We start from the raw sequence: 8,220 nt of genomic DNA, 5'->3' as shown, positions 1-8,220 counted from the left end.
ACTAATGGTTTGTTTCAGAAATCTATTTAACCTTTTTTATTTCGTTATGATTTGGTGAATAATATTTGCATGTCACTGGGGAAAGATAGATATTGATAATAATATATATATTAGATATTTTGTTAACTTACAATTTTCGATTTGAAAAAACATAATAAAAATTCTCGTTTAATTGAATAACATTGGATTTGCAAAATGTCGGAGTTAATGACAAATTTATAGAAATATTTACACAATGTATGTGACGTATCCTAAGGGAGACAACTCTTATTAAAAAAATGTAACATTATTATATTTCAAGCATTGTTAGCTTATATTTTTTCGCGTTTTTGTTAAAAATAGTGCCCTTTTCCGTGAAGGCAGAAATTGTGGCCGGATAAAGGCCTATCCCAATTAGAAAAGTCTTTACTTTCCCCCCAATTTCAAACATTTAAATTCTCCAAGATAATAATAATTAACTATTTTGGGACTGATAGTAACTTCAATCTAGATGGTGCCGTCCCATACACAACCTTTTCGATAGTTAGCTCTGCATTCATATATATAAATTTCAGGGACATTTCTGATATTTTAATTTCGATTCATTTTTTTACATACCCCTTTCTACTCCGCATCCTAACGTACGTCTTCCTGCTCTCTGTACTACCTTAATTACTCCTTTCTACTCAGGGAGTGATATCTTTATATACCCTTCCAACATTAAAAAAAATACTTGTGTCCAGTGTAATTATTTGAGTCTGGAGAAGAAAATTGTTAAAATTAAATTCCCTGACGCAGAGATCTATATATTCTATATATGTCTCTGACTACTAGTTATTTAGACTCTGGTCTGACTGAAACAGGCTCGTTTTGGACCCGCCCATCAGCCCCTCGGAGTCTGACAGGGCTGTTGTGTGCATTTAAATCAAAGTGCAATCCGAATGGTGATACTTATAACTTTAACAAAGTTTGAATTAATTACAGTGGGTATTAAGAAAATGGTACTTGAAATGTGATTCTGATATAAACTATAGTCAATATATTTGTACCGCCACAAGATCATCGCGTAACCCAAGATACTTCACAAAAGTCATTACTGGAATCGCCCATCATCAAATAAACTTATCCAGCTGTTGTCTGTACGTAACAGGAAAGAGCTTTGTAATTTAGTGAAGTACTTGAAATTGTGTTTTAGCTTATATTGTTTTCACTCATATCAGTTTACCAGCATTATAGCCGTCTATCCCCTGACTACACTATTGTATACTCCACTCACTTATCTCGATATTGCCGCTCAGAAATGTCAAACATCTGTAACCTTACTTTAATATTTATTTTCAATATGATATATTTTGATAGATCTATTGTATATGTAAAGTAATTATATCAATTCTGTCCATATTTCGTTAATTTGTATTATATATTAAGGATTGTAAATTATATAATGTAATCTTTTAGTATGCTTATGAGCCGTAAGGCTTAAAGTGAATAAACATTGAACATTGAACGACTTAATTTGATGTCAACCAGTGATTAGAGTGATTTACCCACTCCCCGGGGAAAGCGTGAGAACACAGGGTCATGAAAACTTGGTGTCATCCTGTTTCTCCCAAAACTGAAAAATATATATCCTGGTTCTCCCAAAAACTTATGTAAACAATTTAGGAGGAGTGTTGTTTTAACATTTAAGTTAACTGCTACCTGTACAGGTAAATCAACTTTCCAGTTACCTGTACAGGTAAATTAAGGTGTCTATTACTGAATGTATCAGTTGACAAATAGATAAAAAAAATAATAGATTTATCCATATATTCACAGATGGTTTGAATTTAAAAATAAAACGTGCACTTTAATAAGATGATAAATTGTTTAAAGTTATTTATATTTTAACATTTTTGATATAATTGACTTATTTTTATATGTATCCCCCATATTACAAATCATCAACTTCAGGAGAGGTGTCACTAATTAGGCTATGTTCATCTTCAGGAGAGATGTTGTAACTAATTTAAGCTAATGAAGAAAATTGAACACCCAAGCTACATGCCATGCACTGAACACCCAAGTTTAAAAATAAGTATATATAGCAGTCTATCACCAGAAAATGCAGCATTCTCAGTATGGCTAACTATCAAGTACACGTCCAGTTTACTGCAAACAAACATGGTGGTAGGACTCTACTCCAGGCTGGATACCGTACATGGCGAAGAACAACTACAGAGACACTATACCTACTGGAGATGTTGTGATAAAGACTGCCCTTCAACCATCAACACTACCAACGATATTCCTGTACAATTCGGTCATTAACACAACCACCCACCCAACCACCCACCCAACCATTTCCAGGGGGAAGTTCAGAAGATAATGAACAGCATCAAGAAGAGGTGTAGGAAGGATCTCAAACCCATACCCGACATCTACGACGAAGAAGTATCCAAACTACAGACACAGGACTGGGCAGCTGACAGACCACTACTTCAGCAGATTCCCACCTATGCAACCTGTAAGACATCCCTTTACCACTCCAGAAGCAAACTACTACCAAAGCTACCGACACCCTTGGCAGACATCATTTTGGAAGATGAATGAACTCGAACCAATAACGGTGAAGACTTACTTCTCTTTGATGACAACACAGACAACCAACGCATGCTAGCTTTTGCCACTACCAGCAACCAAGAGGATCCCACACGCACACCCAAACATTTACATCTTCATTCGTGTACTCAAAGAAATCCAGGCTACAAACGACATCACCCGACTTCAGCTTGCTCCCGGAGGACTGCCAATGCCCAAGAGACGCAGATACCGACAACTAAACAACCGTCTGACCAAACTGAAAACCCTTCTACGCAACGGCGACATCGACTACATCTACTATGGCGACCGAGCAACATATTTATTACATATGGAGTGAAATAAAACATACTACATATATGTAGTTACATATAGTTCTGTTAACAATGTATCATCCTAAATATAAATTCATCTTTTGTAATACAGTACAAATAGTGTACAGAGAAAGTAAACTATTGGTTTATTTATGATATAAATAGTGCTAATTTGTAATGTATGTATGAATGTATATGTGGCGCTTATTATTGTATTTTGAAGATACATTGTGCATATTAGTTATCCATTGTACAAGTATTATATCATCAGTAAAAATTACATATACAGTTTGTATATGCATTATTTTTAACTTTTCAAAGTGTAGAATATGTTTTGAAATATATATTCACATATACAAAATGTATATGATTATGTCAATGAAATTTAATATATAATTTCACATCTCAAAGTATAACATTAAATTGAAATTTTTATGGTCCTATCACCTATCTACCTGTATTTACCTGGATTTTGCAATAAATGAATGAGAGAGATAATTACCTTCTGTGTTTACTTAATAATTAGACCCCTGTGTAAACAAATCCTGTTTCTCCCAAAAAAGTTTTACCTGGATTTTCAGTTTTGGGAGAAACAGGATTAAACCGAAAACTTTTAGTCCCAACTCATTAGCCCCCAAGGGTCAGTCAGGGCTGTATGATACGGGTACACCGTCAAACTGCCATCCCATGAAGAATTTTCCTAAAGGCGGGATTTCCAGCAATGTTAATTTCCCAAAGAGGTCGGCCTGAATGTTGTTGTTTTTTTTTCACTTAGTGACAACTCCCCGATACATTGCTTTGCGCCATCAAAGTTGGTTCCCCAGGCTATACATTTAACCCAAATTAATCGATGATGCACATACCTAATTAATTATTACACTGTACGTAACTAAATTACTAAAGTAAGAACGCAGATTGTCACAAAGCAGAAGTAAAAGTAATTATCTATTTTAACAAAATAGGAAAATTTGAACCATAAACTAGATACAACAAGCTAATTCGTAGAATTTATATCCCCCGCTTTCCCCCCTTTCGTGAGGTGGTAATCTGATGATATGTGTTCGCCGTTATTGCACGGAAACCTCTAAAAAATACATTTTTTGTTAATCAAGAGGCCATAACTCAGTCAAACATCCGCGAAAATTCGCGGTCAAACTTGGCCGAGCCATTTAGGCATTTAATGTTGTTATCAGGTTTCAATAAAATCTGATAATATTTGTTGCTGTTACGGACGGACGGACAAATCCAAATCAATATCCCCGTTTCGGTGAAAGCGGAGGATAAAATTATTTAAACTGTAAGTATACCGCCTATAATACATTATGTATTTATTTTTTAATCGTTTTGTTAAACATGTCTTCTTCTTTTTTGAGCAAAAACATTTTTGAATGTCTCTCATATTCAGTCCCATTCCAAATTATTTAGCGTATAGAGAGTTTTATCACTAACCCTAATCCTGCCCACAGATCAAAACTTTACCATTTGTGCAAAGTGTTGATTTTTGGCTTTGATGTTTGTCACCTCAATGACTTGTTGAACGATGATGGATTTGGTTTATTTTGTTTAACGCCCTATTCTCTTCCTGGTTTATATCAATGATATTGTTAATGACATTGACTCTACAATTAAACTCTTTGCGGACGATACTACTATATATATATGGTAGTTGACAATCCTATTATAACTAACCAGCTGATAAATTATGATTTAGCCAAAATTAATAACTCAGCTAATGATTGGCTGGTCACATTCAATCAAAATAAAACAGAGTCTCTACATGTAAGCAAAAACGTACTAGACCTATTCATCCGCCAGTTTTTATGAAGAATACAGTAGTATCCAATGTAACATCTCATAAGCATCTTGGTGTATACTTGTCCTCTTAGTTTTGACTGGGTTGACCACGTTGAATACATTTTAAAGAAAACTTCCATACGTTTAGGTACACTGAGGAAACTGAAATATGTTCTTGATAGAAACTCTCTACAGACTCTATATATATCTTTCATAAGATCAATATTAGAATATGCCGATATTGTTTGGGATGCACTACCACAATATCTTATAGACAAAATAGAGCAAGTTCAAATTGAAGCTGGTAGAATACTGACAGGTGCTACAAAAATTGTTAACATAGAACTGTTATATAGAGACTTATGCTGGGAAAAATTATCAGATCGAAGAAAAAACCATAAAATTGTCCAATTCCACAAAATGTTTCACAATAAAACACCAAACTATCTATGTTCCCTTGTACCTTCCTTACACTCAGATCTTCATGATTATAGAACCAGACAAGCTGATCAGCTCTTATCAGTTCAAACAAAAACAAATTATTATAAATCATCTTTCTTGCCGTCAGCTGTAAAATTATGGAACTCGGTACCTCCAAAATTAGAAATAATCCTTCAATGACAAACTTAAAAAAAAAATCCTTAATAGAAATCTTACACGTCCTCCTTCATACAGAAACTATGGAAAACGTGAATTGCAAATTTTACACACGAGACTTCGCTTACATTGCAGTATATTAAAAGAACACCTGTTCAATAGAAACTTAATTGGCAGCCCGTTGTGTACGTGTGGATATAATGAAGACAACTTTCATTTCCTCTTCATGAGTGAAAAATATCAAAATTAAAGAGAACAGTTCATTTTTACCCTAGATATAGACTTAAACACCGATATACTGTTATCAGGACACAGAGACTTATCTGACGAAGAAAATGAAACAATTGTTGCTGCGGTGCAGAATTTTATTCTTTATTCTAAAAGGTTTGACTAAAAGGAATCTGAATAGATATCATAGTTAACCCCCAGTAACAAACCAATTTGAAGCTATGAATGTGATAGTTATGTATCAATGTAAAATATTATAACTCTCAACAAATGTTCGTTATATATGTTCCACCAATGTTTTTTAACTGAAATTTCATTCCTTGAATGTACATCTTATGTTTTAATACATAATCATTTATATAGATTGAGAAGTGTTGTGACTTGACCACTATGCTACATAAAATTTTGCTGACCTCTTGAGGGATATGGATTGATATAAGCTTTAAGCTTGTTTCCAGATCCTTTTGCAAATTATGAACTGTTATTTTGTATATTTGTATGTAATGTCTATGAATTGAATAAAATACTGTTTAAACTAACGCCCTATTAACAACTAGGATCATTTCAGGACGTGCCTGGATTTGGAGGTGGAGGAAAGCTGAAGTACCCGGAGAAAAAACCACCGACCTACGGTCAGTACCTGACAACTCTGCCCTGCAGGTAGGGCGTAAGAATTGTACCTGCTGCCCCCATTGCATGATCGTAAGAGGCGACTAAACTTGGGATCTTATCTTTTCTCTTCTTTCTTAACAACTTTCTTCTTCCTAAGGTCTCCCTTGACAATGCCTCACTTTTGGCCTTTAGTTGAGCGTTCGCCCCTGTGAGGAAGGTTTGGGGTTATGTCCCCTAGCCGTGACATACCAGAGTCTTTAAAAATGGTAGTTGCTACTCCTGCTTAGCGCTCAGCATATTTGGAGGAGGACGACTGGTTCGCCCGTTGTCAGTATAATGTGACCGGGTGTGGTGTGCTGCTGGGTGTCTTCGGCAGTATGCTTCAGTGAGATAGCACTTTCAATCGGCAAAAGTTCCGGCCTATCACAAGGAGACTTAACACGAACATCACACATACGCACTCACCACACGCATGCATGTCGCACGCACGGGAAGCCGTCCTTAAATTACCTTAGCTGTTAATAGGACGTTAAACAAAATAAACCAAACCAACCTGGCAACTACCCCACGTGGGTTTCGAGCTCGCGACCCAGAGGTGGAGGGTTGGTTTATTTTGTTTAACGCCTTATTAACAGCTAAGGTCATCCAAGGACGCCCCCCCCCCCCCCCCCCCCCCCCCCCCCCCCACTATTTTTTAACAAAACGCAAACAAATATAAGATAACAATGCTTGGAATATAATAATGTTACATTTTTTTAAAGAAGAGTTGTCTCCCTTAGGATACGTCACATACATTTCTACAAATTTGTCATTAACTCCAACATTTTGCAAATTCAATGTTATTCAATTACACGAGATTTTTTATTATACTTTTTCAAATCGAAAATTTTAAGTTAACAAAATATCTAATATATATTCTATTATTAATATCTATCTTTTCCCAGTGACATGGAAATGTTATTCACCAAATCATAACGAAATAAAAAAAGTTTAAATAGATTTCTGAAACAAACCATCAGTAAGATCATACTTTTAGGGATCATTTCTATAGTATGCATCGCCGGGATGTCAGGTAAAACTGACCAGACCGTAAACCACGATGACGAGTCAGAGCGTCCCCTTCTGAGCGTGAAGCGGACAGGGGTTGTCTGCAGCACCGCGGACAATGCCCCGTTGTCATTGATGACCGTTCCTCTCTTCCTTCGCGGGGAGCTGGAGGAAGGGGACGCATTCTGAGTGGTTCAATTTCATAAAATAATATAAATCACTATCCTCAACAAAGGCTTGGGACTGCGCTCCGGACGTGTAAGTAATTCTTGCTACTCGGACCCCTAGTTATAAATACAGGGAAGTATAGGTCTCCATAGTGTTTGTACGTTTAACAGTGATTTATTAATCTTAACGAATATATTTATAAATATTAGATACGCTTATGGACAATACCGGTACTAAGAATTTGTTAAATTTGAATTTCATTTATTTATATATAATATTTATATTTCTTTTATAATTCAGTATATGCTGATAACAAAATCCGGCTATAAGTCACATACTGGAGTGGAGACAATGGATCCGGAACCACTAGGCATAACAACAAGCCATAACCCTGTACATGATTGTTGTACACACTTATCCTGGTATATTACAATAATCACAGCTTGCCAGGCTATCCCCTATCACTAGCTTACATAACAATGAGACAGCTAAGGATATACTGCTATACATGTATATAACTTTGGTAGGGGTAATTTTCATTTAGATGGCAGCTAGGCTTGTAAGATTGGGTTGTGGTTACTTAGTCTGAATGATTCTGGCTTTCTACACATTGCGTATGTGTGTGTTGGGAGGCTGCGGTATGTTCGTGCAAAGTCTCCTTGTGATAGGCCGGAACTTTTGCCGATTTATAGTGCTACCTCACTGAAGCATACTGCCGAAGACATCCAGCAGGACACCTCACCCGGTCACATTATAGTGACAACGGGCGAACCAGTCGTCCCACTCCCAAGTATGCTGAGCGCTAAGCAGGAGTAGCAACTACCATTTTAATGACTCTGGTATGTCTCAGCCAGGGGACAGAACCCAAAGCCTTCCTCACAGGGGCGAACGCTCAACTAAA

The 8,220-nt window shown here is 36.2% G+C and overlaps 1 non-coding gene across 1 annotated transcript; it reads left to right on the top strand.

Annotated features, from left to right (window-relative positions):
• Window positions 1-7,124: 7,124 nt before the first annotated feature.
• On the top strand, window positions 7,125-7,345 carry LOC117343035. Its single transcript, XR_004535951.1, has one exon. It is a non-coding gene; the product is annotated as a small nucleolar RNA U3 (small nucleolar RNA).
• Window positions 7,346-8,220: the final 875 nt, after the last annotated feature.

Source organism: Pecten maximus, chromosome 14 (genome assembly GCF_902652985.1).
Source record: "Pecten maximus chromosome 14, xPecMax1.1, whole genome shotgun sequence".
NCBI lineage: Eukaryota > Metazoa > Mollusca > Bivalvia > Pectinida > Pectinidae > Pecten > Pecten maximus.
Note: the sequence above shows the minus strand (reverse complement) of the source record. Positions and strands in the feature narration are given on the sequence as shown.